This window comes from Dendropsophus ebraccatus, chromosome 15 (assembly GCF_027789765.1).
Source record: "Dendropsophus ebraccatus isolate aDenEbr1 chromosome 15, aDenEbr1.pat, whole genome shotgun sequence".
Taxonomy (NCBI): domain Eukaryota; kingdom Metazoa; phylum Chordata; class Amphibia; order Anura; family Hylidae; genus Dendropsophus; species Dendropsophus ebraccatus.
The window spans coordinates 15,579,875-15,601,614 of record NC_091468.1 but is presented as its reverse complement, the minus strand read 5'-3'; positions in this window follow the sequence as shown (position 1 = coordinate 15,601,614).

Sequence of the window (21,740 nt, the reverse complement as noted above, 5' to 3'; positions counted from 1 at the left end):
TAGTGAGAATTTTATAACTTCCTTATCTTTCAGGAAACCATGAGCATACTTTAGCCTGAGTGGGAAAAAAATACCAGGTTTTGTTATTGCTTTCTTAATAAAGAATCCTAATGTATCTATGTTATAAAGCGACAGAGGGGCTGGGCTTCTGATGTCATCTTCTAAAGCACATAAACTTTATCCGTTATTAAAACTTTAGAAGATTGAACAGAACATCTACTCAAGTAATAGTAGTGAAATATTAACATAACATATTAACAATTTATCACTAAAGAGGAGCACTGTGTTATTCCTACTACAGGGCCTGCGGGGGTGGAGCTTAAGTCCTGTCTCCTCCCCTGCAGTTTCTGAATGAGGGTGCCTTCACACATGGAGTATCACAGCGGATTTTGTGATCCGCTGTGATACTAAGTACCATTTAAGTTTATAGCACTACATTCTTAAACCAGATTTCCGTACTACTGTGAGAAAGGAGTCCAAAGCTTTGTAAAAATCTAAGATAGTGAAAAACAATAAAGCAGTCATCCTGACCTGTCTGAACCCCCCCCCCCCCCACACACACACACACATGGATGCCCTCCAGTGTCGGCTCCAGTGACAGCCTTCTAAACCGATCACTGTGCATGTGATAGGCACCTTAAAGTGACTCTGTACCTACAAACTGTCCCCCCCAAACCACTTGTACCTTAGGATAGCTGCTTTTAATCCAGCATCTGTCCTGGGGTCCGTTCGGCAGGTGATGCAGTTAATGTCATAAAAACAACTTTTAATCCTGCAGCGCTGTGTCTAACGTCCGGGGCTTACATTTGTATATGCATAAGGCTGGCACCACCTCTCCGTCCTTCCTCCCCACCCTCCTCATCATTAGGAATGATCCAGGAAAATGTACTGCTTTTTGAGCTTTGCACAGGTGTATTAACGATTCAGCCCATGTTCATTATGCACACAGGTGGGGAATAGGAAGCAATCTGCCTGGAGCATTCCTAATGATGAGGAGGATGGGGAGGAAGGACGGAGAGGGTGTGCCAGCCTAATGCATATACAAATGTAAGCCCCGGCCGTTAGACACAGCGCTACAGGATTAAAAGTTGTTTTTAGGACAATAACTGCATCACCTGCCGAATGAACCCCAGGACAGATCTTGGATTAAAAGCAGCTATCTGAAGGTACAAGTGGTTTGGGGGGTCAGATTGTGGGTACAGAGTCGCTTTAAGAACTAAACTATGTCCTCTGTGACTTGGAAGTTGCTCCTCTTCCGAATACTGTACAGAATTTTTTTTTTACACTAAGGACAAATAAGCCGGTTTCTGCCTCAATGACTTTTAGGCTAACTCTCTACCCTCCTGTTTGCTAACCATGAGAAGTACTGCATAGGACCAAGTAGGACATCTGTTTCCCACTGCTCCATGATAGCTGGTAGTATTGTCTATATTATTTCATCTATATACAGAGGTACCTTGGTTTAAGAGTAACTTGGATTAAGAGCGTTTTACAAGAAGAGCTTACAGTTTTTCAAAATTGTAACTTGGTTTAAGAGCATTGCTTTGGTATAAGAGGTCTCTGTACTGGGTGGGAGGGGGGAGGGGCATGGTTTGAACAGTGGGGTTTGTGCCGGACTGTGGGGGTAATCTCTCCATAGCTGTAATCCCTCTCTTCCCAGAGAGTGCTGCATGTATGTGCCCGCATCTGCCATGCTCATTCCTTCATGCTCCCTGCAGTCTCTTTCCGCCCTTGTGTTTCCCATCCTCCATTACTGTACAGTAACTTATAATATCACAGATTCAGCTGTGTCTAAATGTTTGTTTCATTTGTGACATTTGTGACATGTTATTCAGGGGTGTGGAACCAATTGTCTGCATTACAATTATTTCTTATGGGAAAGTTTGCTTCGCTTTAAAAGTGATGTGGATTACAAGCACAGTCCCGGAACGAATTATGCTGGTAATCCAAGGCATTACTGTATATGACAATACACAATAAATAGTCACCTATTCATGGACCAAACTGATTAGATAATTGATTAATTGATGGATATGTTATTGGCTAAAGAAAGAAAAAAGAAAAGAAAAGAAAAGAAAAGGAAAGAAAGAAAGAATACTATGGCTATATTTCCTACTCCAGCTGGATGCTACTTCTGTATTGATGTATGTAGACGATGGCCTTACAAGCAGCAGTGAGGACACTGAACACAGAGAGAAACCTTTTGATAAGTGTAATATAAGAGTACCCAGTGCCCTTATAAATAATACATCAGAGTAGTCGACATTATTTTAACCATCAAAAAGTCCTTCACATCGCAGCTTTTTACCTTTAGCTGTAATTTTAAATCAAGTGACAAAAAGAAAGATGAAATGGATGTTTCAAAGAAGCATGTGCACATTACACAAACACTTTGAAGTCTGACAGTCGGGGGAAGCAGAAGACGAGCTGCCTTGTGGCTAAGGCTCCTAATTTCCGTAAATGTTAAAATATGCACATATTAAACTGGACTGAGCCGAAGAGACAGCGCTGGAGCGAAAATAGGACACTTGCAAAACTCACCACAATGAGAACAAAACAATGGGAGGCTTTAATGCTGGAGATAAAAGACAGGGCGCCTGATCTGCTTTTCCTTCTAATCAATGTATAGTTTGGCATAGAACATCCTGTGCCCAAGACCCTGGTCTGCCCTATACCTTTACCCAGTATGGGACAAGATAAAAAATATACAAATAAAGAAATTGTTCCAGGGGTCTTAGATGCGATAAGCAAATTAATTTTGTTCCTAATTTACAAATCCAATTTTTTTTTTTTTTTTGGCAGATCTAATACAGGAGCAGGGACACCTGTAGAAGACAGGAGTCCATGCTCCTTTACATATTGAGCAATGAAGACACAATATATACCTCACTACTCAATGTGTAATGTGTACAATTGTAGATAGACTCTTAACCTTGAGGACCTATAACCCTACTACATTCCCAGCATGCCATCACAACTTGCAGCTGTAAGGACACACTAGGAGAAGTAGTTCCAGAGGCCCTAAGAGACTGCAGAGTCATGGAGTATGATAATAATAGTAATTTTTATAATAATAATTCTTATTTATATAGCACCAACAGATTCCACAGCACTTTACAATTCTGGGGGTACATACATAGACAAAAAATAGACATCACAGAGATCTACATATAATTATCCATACATGAGGAGTGAGGTCCCTGCTCGCATGCATGAGCTTACATACTATCAGGAGGGGGTTATACTATCAGGTGGGGGTTATACTATCAGGAGGGGGTTTGATGCTGCTGGTATTACACACTCACCCCATTTACAAGCTTGTGCAGCAGATGAGCTTGTGGCTCAAAAAAACTGGGGTTCTACTGTTGCTGGTATGGGTCACGGTCTGAGCTCCACTCTTCACAGCTGTCTCTAAGGTTGCAGGGCACAGAGGCAGGAAGTTTTCAGTCTTTGTCCATGGAGCCTGAGAAAGTACAGGATCTCTATTATAATCAGGTGAGGCCAGCAACCTGTATGAGGAGCAGGGACTCCTATCTTTAACAGGAGTCCTTGCTCCTGTAATCTGCATCCATGGAATCCTATTCCTTTGGCTGTTTAGATATTGTTATCTCTCCCATCTGACCACCACTCTCCCCATATGCAGGAACATTAGACGTGGCCGAGCATCCCTGTGCTTTCTGTGGGGAGCTGCAGTTTTTTTGCTGGACAAAGGGGGTGGGCGGTAATTTTCCAACATGTACCGCTATCTCCACCAATATCATCTGTCGGTAATCAGGAGAGTCCCGTATACTGACAGAAGAACCCACAGAGAGAAGTAAGCATGGCCGGCAAAGGTAAGCGGTGTATAGGGACCGTTAGAGATAGGGAAATCTCAATAAGGCTTAGTAGTTAGTATTGTCGTCTTTTAGTGTTGATTTCCTGGGTCTGATACTGACATTAAGATGCATCTACAGAGTTTATATGTTCTTCCCATGTTTGTGTTGTTTACTTGCATTGCTGGGTTATTTTGTTTTAAATTGTGAGATCTTATGCCCGCCACCGATAACAGATGACACTCTCTGTACACAGAAAAAAAGACAAATTAGGTCAGCTCTCCTAGAACACCATCCACACTAGGCAGGAGCGCCTAGTGCAGGGGTGGGGAACCTTTTCCATGTCGAGGGCCGGTCGGGCATTAATAAAATCATTCGAGGGCCGCATAACGTGCGCGGCAGTTAGTAGCGGGGGTTTGCAGCACCCAGGACAAGGCAAAGTATTGTTCCCCTAGTGCCCCTGCTATTGTAGTTAACCCCCAGTGATGCCCCTTGTAGTCTAGTTAACCCCCAAGTCATGTCCCTGGTAGCCTAGTTAACCCCCATCAGGCATGTCCCTGGTAGCCTAGTTATTCCCCCCCCATCAGTCATGTCTCTGGTAGCCTAGTTGTCCCCCCCATCAGTCATGTCCCTGGTAGCCTAGTTGTCCCCCCCCATCAGTCATGTCCCTGGTAGCCTAGTTATTCCCCCCCCCCATCAGTCATGTCCCTGGTAGCCTAGTTATTCCCCCCCCCCCCCATCAGTCATGTCTCTGGTAGCCTAGTTGTCTCCCCCATCAATCATGTCCCTGGTGGCCTAGTTATCCCCCCATCAGTCATGTCCCTGGTAGCCTAGTTGTCCCCCCCATCAGTCATGTCCCTGGTAGCCTAGTTGTCCCCCCCCCCATCAGTCATGTCTCTGGTAGCCTAGTTGTCCCCCCCATCAGTCATGTTCCTGGTAGCCTAGTTGTCCCCCCCATCAGTCATGTCCCTGGTGGCCTAGTTGTCCCCCCCCCCCCATCAGTTATGTCCCTGGTAGCCTAGTTATTCCCCCCCCCCATCAGTCATGTCTCTGGTAGCCTAGTTATTCCCCCCCCCATCAGTCATGTCTCTGGTAGCCTAGTTATTCCCCCCCCCCCCATCAGGCATGTCCCTGGTAGCCTAGTTATTCCCCCCCCATCAGTCATGTCTCTGGTAGCCTAGTTATTCCCCCCCCCATCAGTCATGTCCCTTGTAGCCTAGTTGCCCCCCCCCCATCAGTCATGTCCCTGGTAGTCTAGTTGCCCCCCCCCATCAGTCATGTCCCTGGTAGCCTAGTTGTCCCCCCATCAGTCATGTCCCTGGTAGCCTAGTTGTCCCCCCATCAGTCATGTCCCTGGTAGCCTAGTTGTCCCCCCCCCATCAGTCATGTCCCTGGGATCCTAGTTAACCCCCAAATAAAAAAATAAACATCCCACTCACCTTACCTCCGCTCCCACGCAGTCCAGGTCCTCTTCTCTCCCAGGTCCTCTGTGCCGGTCTTCTCCTGCAGGCGGCGCGCGATGAAATGACGTCATCGCGTGCGGCCCGCAGGAGACTAAAAAAACGCGCCGCTCTGCTGGGGAAGGAGCCGGCACAAACAGCATCCTCCGGTGTCCGCCAGCTGTCACAGACACCGGAGAATGCGGTGTATGCCCGCTTCTTCCCCAGCAGAGCGGCGAGCATCACAGGGGAGCTGCGGGCCGCGAGCCGCATCGGGAGGTCTCAGGGGCCGGATGCGGCCCGCGGGCCGGAGGTTCCCCACCCCTGGCCTAGTGGCTGAAATTGTAAACACAAAAACACAGAAAAATGCAACAGCTCGCCGCAATGGCAAGATGTAGACCCACTACAGACATGAAAATAGTTAAAAGCCTCCCAACTGCAAAAAAAAATTCCCACAAAAATAATGAGGCTTTTGGTTACCATTTGCAAACAGTGTAAACCACCCCACCACGATAAGGTAGCCTCATGCTCGGGGCAGACCCTACACTGTACTATGGCCTCTCCATGGCGTACAATATATGCTCTGGGCATGCAAGATCCATCTTATACCTGCAAAAATAATTGCACCACCTGGGTGGGATGGGTGGAGTGCACAACCAAGTAACACAAAACACAGAAAAATATACGCTATGGAGAGGCCATAGTACAGTGTAGGGTCTGCCCCGAGCATGAGGCTACCTTATCGTAGTGGGGTGGTTTACACTGTTTGCAAATGGTAACCAAAAGCCTCATTATTTTTGTGGGAATTTTTTTGGCAGTTGGGGGGGGGGGGGGGGGTGCTTTTAACTATTTTCATGTCTGTTGTGGGTCTACATCTTGCCATTGCGGTGAGCTGTTGCATTTTTGCACTTTTCTGTGTTTTTGTGTTTACAATTTCAGCCATAGCAACGCGCTCCTGCCTAGTGTGAATGGTGTTCTAGGAGAGTTGACCTAATTTGTCTTTTTTTCTGTGTCCAGATGAGGGGAGTGGCTGCCTCTACTTGGTCGTGCACTCCACCCATCCCACCCAGGTGGTGCAGTTATTTTTGCAGGTATAAGACGGATCTTGCATGCCCAGAGCATAGGTTTATTGTACGCCATGGAGAGACCATAGTACAGTGTAGGGTCCGCCCCGAGCATGAGGCTACCTTATCGTTGTGGGGTGGTTTACACTGTTTGCAAATGGTAACCAAAAGCTTTTAACTATTTTCATGTCTGTAGTGGGTCTACATCTTGCCATTGCGGTGAGCTGTTGCATTTTTCTGTGTTTTTGTGTTTACAATCTCTGTACACAGATATGGTATATACCATAGTAGTTATATAAATGAATAACATAAATAATAAGTAGTTACCTACAAATGGACCAAACTGATTAGATAATTGATTCATGTAATTCTGTCAGTTTTTGATAAATTGACAATAAATCTTTTAGATCCAGTTAATTTCTTATGTTACTAAAAAAAAGAGAATCTACCAGTCGGTTCAATGTCCGTCCTCCATAAACTGAACACAAGAGTCCAAGTTTTTGGAGAACAGATTCTGCCTGAACTAGTATGAACTTATGCAGATGCGTCTCCACACTGACTTCTATTTCCTTTCCATCAAAGTGAATGCTAAAACGTCAAGGCAGATACTGATGTGACCCGAGGCTTTCAGCTACATCCACCAGATGGAGTCTTGGAAGGGCAACGATTTTATTACTATAAGAAGTCCTGGAGTCATAGTCTATCATGAATATAGATAGTGTTAGTGTAGCTCTATAGGAATTCACTTTGAAGAGTTAACGTTTAACTTTTCAGTTAGAGATACTTAATGGAACCAGTGTCCTGCCCAGCAGAAGAGTAACTGGTAAGAAAAGTAGGGGGCAAGAAAAGGACTCCCACCGAGATGAAGACAGAAGCCCAATGAGTATACTGTCACCTTTTCTAGTGTAGGAGGAGTCTCTGTGATGGATGGGGGGGGGGGTACTTTGTAAAAGGATGGTCATCAACTTTGTTAAAGTCAATTACATCAACCATTGCCCAAAAGTTTGTCAGCGCAGAACACAAAACAATGTTGTAGTAGCCCAAGAGGATAGGATAGGATTTGGTAGGTCCGGACACAATAATAGGCTCCAAAAGCCCAGCAGAAGATAAGCCTATTTTAAGGTGACCCTTGGAGCCAGTTTCTTACCCTTCCTTATGGAGTGATTAGTAAAAAAAAAGCATACTTTAGCTCTTAAAGGGGTTATCCAGTGCTACAAATGGCCACTCTTCCCCCTCTCTTGTCTCCAGTTTGGGTGGGGTTTCAAACTCAGTTCCATTGAAGTAAATGGAGCTTAATTGCAAACCACACCTAAACTGGAGACAAGAGAGGGGAAAAGTGGCCATGTTTTTGTAGCGCTGGATAACCCCTTTAAGAGCTAAAGTATGCTTTTTTTTTTACTAATCACTCCATAAGGAACAGTAAGAAACTGGCTCAAAGGGTCACCTCCCCCGCATACTGGCGCATATACTTACCAATGATGACCGGTTTCCAAAGACACAACTTCAGTTAACTCCTGCGGCACTGTTGAAATCCCACGGGCCCATGTGACCTCTTCGCCAACTGCATCTTTATGAGAGCGCTCTCATAGAGATGCATCATAGACCCTTACTTCCAGCCTTCATTAGACCTGGAGAAAAAAGAGGGGTCAGAAGAGCCATGACAGCACCGCCAGCTGGATTTGAATGGCGTGTAGGACCGTAATGAAGCTGCGCCACAGTATACGGATCACCATTGGTAAGTATATGCGCCAGTGTGCAGTGGAAGGACGGATAAGGAAGATGTGGACTGTTTCTTTACGAATGATCAAGGCTATGTTTACATTACGTGAAGGACCGGCCAATCTCTGCCCAGATCATCCCGGCCGGTACTTAAGTACCGTCTGGATGATCTTTCCGGCCACAGGCTTCTGATGCGGGCACATCAGCGCGTGCCCGCATCAGAACTTCCCATAGCACACAATGAAGCGAGCGGCTGGAGCCGCTCGCTTCATTGTTTGAACTGACAAGGTTTCCTACGGCCGCAATTCATTGAATTGCGGCCACAGAAAACTGTCATGTCAGTTATTTGTGGCGCCGCATGGGATCCCGGTCGGAGCGTATCTGATGTGTATATGCTCCGGACGGGATCCCATAAAACAACAGGCAGTGTTCACAGGTGTACAAAGTACGGCCGTTGTTGCTTTTCCAGAGCTGTGTGGGCTGTGGCTGCTGGAGAGGATGATGGCAGGGGGATGCTTAGTGTCCCTCCAGTGACCTGTGTCCCTCAGTGTCCCCCTGCCATCATCCTCTCCAGCAGCCACAGCCCGCACAGCTCTGGGAGTCAGGTTGTGACATCACCATATTATCCAGGAAGTGACATCACCATGTTATCCAGGAAGTGACATCACCATGTTATCCAGGAAGTGAAGCCTTGATGCAGTAGTAGGTGCAGGGAAAAAAGCCCTTTATAAGCATTTCCCGTAATCAGTGTATATTGGTGACTTGTATAACTTTTGGGGGGCAATACAATACTTTAATAAAAATTTTCTCTGGACTTTAACGATCCAGCCCATGTGCCGTGCTGACACAGGTGATGAATAGTGAAAATCTGTCTCGAGCATTCCTAATGATGAAGAGGGTGGGGAGGAGGGACAGAGGTGTGGTGTAAAGTTAGGGCACAGATATTCTAGGTCATGGCCATTGGGCACGGGGCTGCCAGTTTAAAAGTTGTTTTTTAGGACAATAACTGCATCACCTGCCCAACGGACCCTGGATCTTTGCATACTATTTGATCTGAAGGGCCAGTTATTATCCAGGAGCTTTGCTGTAAACACTTCTGCAGCCGGTAATCGGCCTGTGTAAAAGTGACAGCGATCAGCCGAGGAACCCAATCCCCAGCTGATCTGCTCCTCAGCTTATCGGGTCTTTAGAGCAGGCTTTAGATTTTACTGTTGTCAGTCGCACATCTTCCTGTGTAATGTGTAATGATAAAAGGACACTGACAGGGTGGATATGTATGTTCAGTTTTCAGATCACAAGTAGCAGTGTATACTTATCACCCACGCTGCTTGTGTTCCGGCATCTCTAGCTCTCCTGTCATTGTCTGCTACTGGAAATTCAGGCCCCATCTCCTCCAGAATTATTGACAGGTGACAGAGGCGGGGCCTGAAGATGCAGTCGGATCACATGCAGTGCAGATGGTAAGTATACAGTACACTAATCAATCAGATTACACAACCAATCAGATTACACCTTTCATTCCTCACAGACTCTGTGGTAGATAAATCTCCCCCATGATGTGTTCCTGCAGTATCAAAAAAAAATTTTTTCTATAAGAGATGAGGCTGGAGGCCTGACCTGTGACTTCCTTACTGGTATACAAGTGTAAATCCGCATCTAGGTGGAGAACCTCTTTAAACATTTATCAGGCATCCGGGGACACATTTATCATTGTACGGTGCACTGATATTTAGTGGGAAAAAGTTTTGGACTGAATTTTTTTTTTTTTAAAGATTTTTACAGTCATAAGGAAATCTTGCTCAATCCTGAGGACATGTGGTGCTGCGAAACAGCTGTCCATGTCCTGCAGTGCACGATGAGCAAACTTATTGCTGCTGGCAGCTCCTTGCTGTATATTAGTCACTGCTGGATAAAATCCTCTGGACACGTCTGGCTAGTGGTGACTGGAAGCAAGCGCCAGTGATTTATTACACAACATTAAAAATATTTTCTAAAGTGGCGTCCTGCAGGTAGAGGTTTTTTCCTTCTTGCAACATAAAATTATACGCTAGATCCGATGCAGGATTGGAAGGGGGGATAGGACCAGACTGTAAATGTATACAGGATGTACGCTTTGAAGTTCAGTTTTACATGCAAAATGGCTAAAAAAAAATATTTAGAATATATTTATATCTCACTGTGCCATGCAGACGCAAAAAAGTTCAAGTATGAATAAAAGATGAAAAAAAAAGTAATTTTTAGACAAAACAGCCACATTCAATTTAATAAAGGAATGTGTATTAAGCTTGAACAAAAAAAAAACCATGTAATATCTGATCTATCATAGTGTTATTTCTTTGCTCTTTAATCTCATGCACCCTCCTGCAACTTTAATTCTTTTAAGAGGTACTCCAGAGGAAAAAACTGGTGTCAGGAAGTTATGAAGGTTTGTAAATTACTTCTATTTGAAAAATCGCCAGTCATCCAGTACTTATCAGCTACTGTATGCCCTGAAGTTCTGTATTCTTACCAGCCTAAAGGAATGCTCTCTGCTGCCACCTCTGTCCATGTCAGGAACTGTCCAGAGCAGTAAAGGATTTCTATGGGCATTTGCTACTGTTCTGGACAGTTCCTGACATGGACAGAGGTGGCAGCAGAGAGCACAGTGTCAGACAGGACAGAATACACCACTTCCTGCAGGGCATACAGCAGCTGATAAGTACTGGAACACTTGAGACAGGTGTCCAAAGCTCAAGAGTGGGCCCCACTTTAGAGGTTTCCCATTGGCACCATATAATGCTAAATTATGCTATATGTTATATATTTATGCTATATATATATATACATATATATATATATATATATATATATATATATATCTCCATATCTATCAATCTAAATCTATAGATAGATAGATATAATATAGCACTTTCAAGAAGGTCTTTTTAGGTAGAACGTGTTGTTCGTATACATCTTTGTGGAAACACTTAGAATCTATCCGTATACACAATGTATAATGACCAGCTGTGGCGCCTTCTAATATGTTCTAGTGAGTCAGGTAATTCTTTACATTCACTTCAGTAAAACGCACTGAGTTTTACGAGTGCGCCTCATAAATTTCAGCGGAGTGTGACAAGCCAGATACCTCCTCAGATCAGGCAAATATTTGTACAGAACATCTCCCATGCTCCCGGAGCTATGAAATTAATTCTCAAGGCAAAGATTGTGAGAATGACTCAGGACACCGAGATGAAGAAAGTGAGTCCTTACTAGTTTAGTTTTTATGTTTTCCCATTGAGTAATAAAATCTCATGTTTCAAATCCAAATCCTTTTGGCAGATGCTGACAGGGGTGGTGCATTAATTATCATCTGTACAAAGAACCTTCTCATTGTTTCCTTCTAAATATCTTAAAGGTAAGGTAATATCTGTAGAAATGTTGTGAATATATATATATATTTATATATATATATATATATGTTACAGTTTTCTCACAGCAGACTAACTTTCTTCTGTGCGTTTGTGAGCTTTGCTGTACAGACTGGGACAAAATAAGCACAGTCATCTCATTATCAATTAGGCTGGTTTCACACTGCCTAAAGGGGAACTCCAGGTAGAGGTTAAAAAAAAAAGAAACTTCTGCAGAAGCATATAGCATTATTACCTATCTATCCCAGTTTTGAAACTACAAAAATCCATTTGTTTGGGGGGGGGGGTCTGTATTGTGTTTCTTTCCTTCCTGGTTGAGCAGTTCCCAGAATGCAATGCTTTCCCTCAGCTGATCATCACAGTCCCCCACCCATCACAATCAGTGAAATCAGTGCAGCACCTGATTCTGGCCGGTCAGGGATGGTGAATCACTCAGGGGATTGGGGGATCCATCCAAGCCTCCTGTGACATCACGCCCTGCCCCCTGTCTGCATCATCAGCCTGATCTCAGCAAACACACAATGTGAGACAGAGGCATGGAAGATTTGTCTCCTAAGAGGGGAGAGCAGAGGGAGCAGGAGACAATGTGAATTGGCACAGAGGCCATTTTTGGCAGAACCGCACAGATACGGTAATACATTATATAGACACATCTATATAACTTTTAATGCACTTTTAAAGGGGTAGTGCGGCGCTAAGAAATTATTCACAAAATAACACACATTACAAAGTTATACAACTTTGTAATGTATGTTATGTATGTGAATGTTCCCCGCCCGTGGACCCGGAAGTGTAGTGCATTATACATACCTGATACATGTCGACCCCCGTCCGCCGTCTTCTGACAGTGATGTAATCTTCGGGAGGCCGGCCTACCCATTCCTGCCGTCCCTCATGCCGGCCCCCCTTTGCCGCGTCATAACTGTGCTCAGCCGCGATTGGCTGAGCATAACTGAGCTCCCATTTAGGTAAATAGAGCCTGTGCCGCAGTAACCGCTACAGATGATGAAAATGTTTCAAATGTTTTTTGTGCGGTCGCCATCTTTTCAAACTTGATCTGAACTTTGCAAAAAGTTTGATTCGGTAGCAAACCAATTTTTTTGTACAAAGTTTAGAGCGAATCTGGATATGAAGCAAAGGCTTCCTGCTCTATACATCATTTATACCCAGGTGCTGTGAACAACTGATCATTGGGGGTCTCAGGTGTTGTCACCCCACATATCATTCTATGAAAAAAAAAAAACTTTAATAGTCATATCAAAATACAGGTACAGAAGTATTGACTAGAGAATACTGCCCCCAACCCCCATTCCATCAAATGTAGTATGGCACTGCCCATTAGGTACAGTCAAAATTCTGTATATAGTCTGTAACAATATAGGACATCTCTAGTGCTCCCACTTTGGAGGACTCAAACTGTCGATGTATTACAGAACATGGCCGGCTGACATGTAATACTACTTGTCGCCTGTAGTGGCCACTGCAGAGAAATGCATGACTCAGACAATGCTCCCTGATCAGATGGAACCCTCTGATCAGCTGATTCCTAAATGGCTTATCTTTATCTATGAATTTCTCTAAAATTTCTCTCCAAATGAACTATTTTTAGAAGAAGAAAATGGAGATTTATCAATAGAATTTACAGAATCTTGACCTGACGCATTCTAGAGGGATTAGTCTGAGGTGTCAAGCACAGACATAAACTGTCAGTGAATTATGAGGATGCGTTCAGACCATTGCCCCCAGCAAGTCTATGACACGAAACATGTCTATTTGAACCCGGCTTCCATCTGACATACAATCAAAGAGAAGTGCTTCTGCTCAGGCTATTTAATAGTATGAGATCTGGAAGCAATCACTGTGGTAGCACCGCTGACATCATTAGCAGTTGCAAACATTAGATTGTCGCAATTTCCCTCTAATTCTGTTTACACTGCTATTTGTGCTGCCAACAATTTGCGGAGAATGACATGATACGCGGCGTTCACATGACAGATCAAAACGGCCAACAGATAGTTTCTCCAAGATAATGTGAATAAATGATTCCTCGGCCCCTGGGATAACAGTAAATTGTCCGTACTCATAAATAATGCAAATTCCTCCTAGCTAATAACGTATGGCTGCACCATAAATCCAGCCACCGCCACAGGGGGGGGAGAACAGGCATTCATTGGATCTCAGGGAAATCACAGGGTGGGACATTGGAAAATGACATATGTACAAGTTAAGTTTTTGTGTTAAACTTTTTTTTTTTAAAGAATTTTTGACAATTGAAAAAAAATATCTTTTCAAATATAACATTCACTATCTATATTATAAAATAATCCTGAAGTATTGCACTATTCATAATAATAATAATAATAATAATAAAAATATTCATTATGACTATTAGGCTTAACACTAAGCTGAGACTTCCTGTTCTGTCTGTGATAATAAGGAGGAGGCTGCTTGAAAGTGTTCTGTACAGCATTGCAGCAACATGTCACACCAGAAGATAGCAAACACAATAGGTGATCTTTAAAGGACAACTCCGGCGTCAGGAAAAAAAAAACACTAACAGATTCAGATGCTATACTCACCATCCCTCCTGAGTCGATCCCCACGTCTTTAGATCTTCTTTACTTCCGGGTTCCCATGGCATGAATGAGAGCAAAAAGGCTGCCGATGTGCATGCGCACTGGCAGCCTTTTCATTGGCTGGATCGCATCACATGACTTCCAGCTGGCTCAGCTCTGATTGGCTGAGCAAGCTGGAAGCCATGTGATGCATTCTAGCCAATGAAAAGACTGCTGGTGCGCACCCGCATCGACAGCCTATTCGCTCCCATTTATTCAAAAGGAAGAAGCTGAGGAAGAGGAAGACAGGGTCGACGGTAAATGTGTATAATTATTTTTACTTCTGGGGGGAAAGGGGGGGGGGGAAGAGGCAGAACGAGTCCAGGCTGATGACTAACACAGATTACAAAGTTGTATAACTATGTAATGTGTGTTAGTTAAGGGGGAAATGGTCCTTTCAGACAAACCAGCCATGCTTTTACACTGTGTGAGATATTTAGCGGCTTCATGCAGCTATGGAGACTGACAGCCTGGATACACATATATCTGTGCTGTCAGTTTCCATATCACAAAGCAGTACATACTTACTGCTGCTGCCGTAATCCGGCATCCTGTTCCTCCCACTCTCCTGCCCAGCAGATGTGTCTCCAGGCCCCACCTTCTCCAGAATGATAGACAGCTGGAGGTGGCAGGGCCTGAAGATATAGTGGCTGGTCGGGAAAGCTATAGAATAAGATGCCAGATCACAACAACAGCAGCTGTAAGTATGCACTGCTGTGTGATTTGGAAACTGAAATGACGGATATATCTATACCCATATTTATAGGACATTGACTAGTTGACATGCCAGGGGATGAAACTAACATAGGTAGGTGAAAACAGAAAAAAAATCCCTGAGGAATGGGCACAAAAAGCAGGAGCCTTAGGCTACATTTACATGTTCCTTAAACTTAAGTTATCAGTAAATTATACATTCGTAGAATATACAACTGTGGTGTCACACCACAGGTGTTTTTCTCCCTCTTGTGCACCTGTCCAAAACCCTTTTCTCTCAGGTTAAAGTGGTGATGAGGTATTATAAGGTTTCACCACTAGGTGTCAGTATTTTCTATGTCTTTATTTATATGCACAGCTGAAGTCAGTATTGGGTTAATGTTTTATGTGTGCCATGTATTTGTTACTGACCAATGGGAGGTGCTCTTCACTTCTGACCTATCTCTTTTTTTCTTTCTCCTGCACACACTCATCCCTACCACTCACAGGTAGGCATACAGAAGCCCCTGTAGGAGGAGTCACTGGTGGAGGAGGTTCAGTCTTATCAAGATTCTCAGAGAGGAAAGACACAAAAACCCCCATTCCTGCAGTAGTTAAGCCAGGGTCTGGCTGATGCCAGGAACCCTGTCAGGGACAATGAGTGCAGTCTAGTCTAGACACAACAGTGTACAGATGCAGTTAGAGACCAACCTGTTTTCTACTACTACCACTTTATCTACTATGCAGTGATAAGCACTTTAAAGGGAGAGGTCACCAAGGAACACCCTGACCCACGCCGAGAACACATCTACACAGAGCAGGGTAGTATCCTGAAACAAGCAGAACTAGCCTCGTTAGGACAAAGCAGCCGGTACTGAAGGCCTATGTATCCTATTACGCAGCGCAGATAACTGGGGCATCCTGGACACTTAGTTACACTCAGATAACCAGGCTGGGGCTTGTATTACCCTACTGGGACGGGTACGACGATACCAGGGGGCAGAAGGTGGTCAGACCAAAGTCTATACACAAATACAAGTAAACACTTTATTACAAAGATTTTTCCAGGTTCCAGCAGAGTACATTTCTACACTGGGTTGGGGCTCATCTGGCCAAATCCTCTCCTCTACTCTTCGAGCACCGCTACAACTACCTCTCTTTCTCTTACTTCTTCTCAAGCATAAAAGATTAAGCCCTAAAGTCTGTGTAAAGATTTATCTGTTTTTTGAAACGTGTACTGTTTTCCTGAGAAGCTTGACAGTAAAGCTGTTTATTTTTTATACTACCAGGACTTCTTCTATATGCACCGGCACCTATACACACAGCACCGTACACCTTGGGTTATTTTACCCCTTTCTGTGGGTGATGGTACCGACAGTCTGGGTGGGTCAGTTGCCACTCAGGATTGCCGTGATGAGAGTCCAAGGGACCCACTACAACCCGGCAGGTTACCGACAATACTGCCAGTAATACTACTGTACAAGCAGGTACCAACATTACACCTGTGTGCTGGACAAGCACTGGCGTCACCACACTAACACCTTCAGCTGAGCTGACACAACCACTAGTAATAACATCACTTGGTGGCACTCCACACAACGCTGATTCTATATCGGCAATTTTTCTCTCTCTATGTTCTGTGTTTTATGGATCCGGAAAAATTACTGACAAACTCTAGTATGGCCCGTAACTGCAGCACAAATATTAAGACTTTTCTTTTATTGTACTCTTTTTCTCACATTAGATTGTGCGCCTGCAGGTATTACGTTTGCATCAACCACCGGTAACGAAGAACCACTTGGTTTGTTATGTTACTTTTGTGTGGTCGGTAACCTGCCCCAGGCATGGACTGCTTCATCTGATGAAACTGTCAACACCTCTTTGGACCTTGTCTGTTGACCCCGTCCCCCTGATGAATTGTTTGGCTACTATCTGGATGGCCTCATTGGATTGATGCATCTGTTCACCCTTTTCTTGACCTCTTAATTTACTTCCCCAATCCCTGTTTACTTAAAGGGGTTATCCAGTGCTACAAAAACATGGCCACTTGTTTCCAGAGACAACACGACTCTTGTCTCCAGTTAAGGTGTGGTTTGTAATCAAGCTCCATTCACTTCAATGGAACTAATTGGCAAACCCCACCCAAACTGGAGACAAGAGCGGTGCTGTCTCTGGAAGAAAGTGGCCATGTTTTTTGGATAACCCCTTTAATCTCATTGGCAACCTCTACTTCCTCTCCATGTTCTACCTACTTACTGCTACAAATCATATGAAGGTGACTTCCCCATGAGGCGTTTTAGTGTTGCTGTTTTCTGCACTGCTACACTAAGGGTGATATGTTTAGAGGGGTTATCCAGTGCTACAAAAACATGGCCACTTTTTCCCCTCTTTTATCTCCAGATTGGGTGTGGTTTGAGACTCAGTTCCATTGAAGTAAATGGAGCTTAAATGCAAACCACACCTGAACTGGAGACAAGAGTTGGGGAAAAGTGGCCATGTTTTTGTAGCGCTGGACAACCCCTTTAACTATGGTCTGGACATAAATTTACTATATAGTGTATAGTCTCTATAATTTATATTTTCAAAAATAAAGTAGAACTCAAACAGCACTATACATGCACTTAGCTTTGTAATTTACTTCTATTAAAAAATCTCCAGTCTTCCAGTACTTATCAGCTGCTGTATGTCCTGGAGGAAGTGGTGTATTCTTTCCAGTCTGGAGAGCAGTAGAGGTTTTCTATGAGGATTTGCTCCTGCTCTGGACAGTTCCTGACATGGACAGAGGTGGCAGCAGAGAGCACTGTGTCAGACTGGAAAGAATACACCACTAGAATGGCCCTGCAACCCCAACGTCAGAGGACTAAACCCCAAGGGCTCCCCCTAAAACCCAGCAGGCGCCAGCGGTGGAGAAAGCTGCCATCAAGCAACACAGGTGGGAAAAAGGTCTTACTGCTCACCATTGCTCCTACAAGTAGAATAGGAGGTACTTGCCATGTGAGTACAGATGCTTCCTGCTAATTGGGGTCACATGGGTCTTACAAGGAGGAGTGCTACCCATTCAGAAAATGGAGAAATAAAATATGGACAAAAAGCGCATGGTACATGAGGCAGGTGCCTGCACGGTTTAGGGGGGCCTTTGGGGTTTGGTCTTGTGACATTGGGGTTGCAGGGCCATTCTGTGGTCCCCCTTCCCTGCTTGCGCACGCTTTGCGGGGTTTGCGTCCAGTGACCGGCACAGTGTTGTTTGGTTAGGGACTCATGTGTATCAGAGCACGTGGTACATGAGGCAATATGGTTTGATCAAATTATATACTAACTTCTGATGTTGGTTTTTATTGTAGCTGAACAAGCTTTTGTGTCAACCATGGGTGTGATGTGCAGCCATTTCTGTCCTTTAGGCCTGTGCATATAACCTGAGGATAAGGGTGGTGCTGTTTTGCAAAACAGTTATCTTATTTTTTTTCAATACTGGATAACCCATTTTGTTATATTAACCCTTCAGAGTGGTGACATGGTTATGTTAAAGCTCTCACTGCTGTTATTGTGCCCCCTCCATTATACAGTTATTCCCCTATCTCTACACTTAAAGGGATGGGACTTTAGCATGTACACAGTTATTCCCCTAACTCTACACTTAAAGGGATGGGACTTTAGCATGTACACACCCACTGACTTCCTTTCCCTTACTTCTCTGACCAATAACAGCATAGCACTTACTGATCTCTGCTATACCATGACAGTGCTTGTGAAAGTGCACTGAACATGCTGGCACTGTGCTGGAACGATGATTTAAAAAGTCCAAAAGGCATGGAGTGGGAGAAGAGGTTATTGATGCACTCTTTTTGCAAGATGCTGTGTAAAGAAACTGCAGCAGGACAGCAAAGAAGGGGTTACACCAACAAGCTAAAGGGGGGGATTACACTGTAGCATTGTGAACATATAGCAGTATGCACACTAGTATTTACACAAAGGACAGCTTTCCCCAGCTTTATGTGTAATGAGAGAAAAGCCTTGATTAACCTTTCAGGAGCAATGTGGATCATCTTGGATAGACTGTCCCAGCTTGCAGGTACATATTCAAGGCTTTCTCTCTAGCATAGTGTTTGTGATTTTACTGGCCGAAAAATACCACTTGTTACTTTTTTCTGCAAAGGAGACCCCCAAAAGGAACGTTTGACACCAATGTTAGAGGGGTTTCTTTAAATCAACTGGTTTCAGAAAGTTATTGTCATGATCGTGTCTGAAAAGACATCAGTGCCAACCTCTGCGGTGAAGATCCGACCGCTGCGCTTTTGACCTTTTGGTTACAAACCCACTTGGCGGGTCTGCAGCGAGTCTCCATGCTGCGTTTTTGCAGCGAGACTCGCTGCAGATCCCGACCCTATGCTTTTAATGGCAGACAAACACAGAGTTTGTCTGCAGCCCACCCCATTAACCCCCCCGGCCGCCGGAGCTGATACTTTACCTGATCCCGGCTCCGGCGGTTCCCGATGTCTTCAGCAAGCCGGAGCGGGAACCAGGTGAAGTATATGCTCCAGCCAGCCGCCCGCAGCCCCGGTCGCCCGATCGCCCCCCCGCAGCCCCGGCCGCCCGATCGCCCCCCCGCAGCACCGATCGCACGCCCCCCCCGCAGCCCCGGCCGCCCGATCGCCCCCCCCGCAGCCCCGGCCGCCCGATCGCCCCCCCCCCCCCCCGCAGCCCCGGCCGCCCGATCGCCCCCCCGCAGCACCGATCGCACGCCCCCCCGCAGCACCGATCGCTTACACGCCCCCTGCAGCCCCGGCCGCTCGATCGGGGGGGCGTGCGATCGGTGCTGCGGGGGGGCGTGCGATCGGTGCTGCGGGGGGGGGGGAGGGCGATCGGGCGGGGGGGCGATCGGGCGGCCGGGGCTGCGGGGGGCGATCGGGTGGCCGGGGCTGCGGGTGGCGGCCGGGGCTGCGGGGGGGCGATCGGGCGGCCGGGGCTGCGGGGGGGGCGATCGGGCGGCCGGGGCTGCGGGCGGCTGGCTGGAGCATATACTTCACCTGGTCCCCGCTCCGGCTTGCTGAAGACATCGGGGGGTTAATGGGGAGGGCTGCAGACAAACTCGCAGCAGGGATGTACATCCCTGCTGCGTGTTTGTCTGCCATTAAAAGCATAGGGCCGGGATCTGCAGCGAGTCTCGCTGCAAAAACGCAGCATGGAGACTCGCTGCTGACCCGTCAAGTGGGTTTGTAACCTTAGTCCGTTCCTGGTTTTATTATGTTCTTTGTTTATGACTTCAGTGATCCGGTCCATGTTTTCTTAGTTCTCCCTGCACTTTCTTGCTGTGGCTCACTCACTAATTGTCTCTGCTGTGTTCTGATTGACAGCTGACCTAGCCAGTTATCTGCCAGCACCTAGGTTCCTGTTCACTATAAATCCCAGCCCTTGGTGTTCATTAATTGCCTGTAGTAGAACCTTGTGCCTTGAACTAGCGGTCTCCTGACTTGTTTGCTGTTGTTTATCTCGACCTTTTGGATCTCGTACCCTGACTTTACTTCCTGGATTCTGATTTTGTACCTTGCTCCCCATGTTTTGCTGACCTGATATTCTGACCATTCTCTATTGTGTTTGTTTGTCTTGTATTGTTCTGTGTTACACTTATTTTAGTGTAAGGCTTTGTCGACCAGTTGTCCGCAGTAATATTAGTACTGTCTGAGGCAAGTAGGTAGGGACAGCTGGGCGGGTGCGAGTTCTAGGGCTGCACTTGTCCACGTGTCTTTCCAGTACCCTACCTGACAGTTATATAGATTTTTAATTTACTTCTATTTCTCAAGCCTTCCCATAAGCTGCTGCATGTCCTGCAGGAAATGTTTTTTTTTTCTTTTCAGTCTGACACAGGGGTCTCTGCTGACATCTCTGTCCATGTCAAGAACTGTCCAGAGCAGGAATGGTTTTCTGTTTCAATCTTTTTATTAAATCTTTCATAGGTTTTCTATGGGGATTTGCTGCTGCTCTGGACAATTCCTGACGTGAACAGAGGTGGCAGCAGAGAGCACTGTGTCAGACTGCCTCATCCTAACATACAATGAACAGCAGATTGAGGAGAAGTGAGACACCTAGTGGCCAAGACTTTAAAATTGTTTCTCTGGGGTAAGGAGGAGTCATTCTTAGTAGAGATGAGCGAACCTCGAGCATGTATGAGTCGATCCGAACCCGAACGATCAGTATTTGATTAGCGGTGGCTGCTGAACTTGGATAAAGCTCTAAGGTTGTCTGGAAAACATGGATACAGCCAATGACTATATCCATGATTTCCACATAGCCTTAGGGCTTTATCCAACTTCAGCAGCCACCGCTAATCAAATGCCGAAAGTTCGGGTTCGGATGGACTCCAGCATGCTCCAGGTTCGCCTATCTCTAATTCTTAGTAAATGATGTGGTATACATATATGGTAAAGATGACAACAGTGACTATCTATCTATCTATCTATCTATCTATCTATCTATCTATCTATCTATCTATCTATCTACACACATACACATACAGAGTGGTCCAAAAGTAGGTGAACAGTATGGGAGGCATTTATTAAGTCCGGCGTTTTTTACGCCGAACGTAAAAATGCCCCCGCAGCTCCGGCTCTACGGAGATTTATGTAGAGGCGGACTGCCTCTACATAAATCCCGTGCGCGCCGTTGCGCACCGCCGAAAACCTACGCCAGCTGAGGACTGGAGTAGGTTTTCGGCGTACATTTTGGCGGAACGGATGATAAATCGCGCGGACTCTGAGTCCGCGCCCTCCGTTCCGCCCACTCTCCGCCCCTTTTCCGCCCCCTTTCCGCCCCCTGGCGTACTCGGCGGAAAGTGCCGATTTGCGAATATTTTATTCGCAAATCCGCCATTTTTGCTTAAAAAAAGACGCAAATCGGCACTTTCCGCCGAAAATCATCCATTCGCCGGATGATACATGTGGCCCTATGTGTAATACAGTTATGAAGGGGGAGATTTATCAAGCATGGAGTAAAGTGA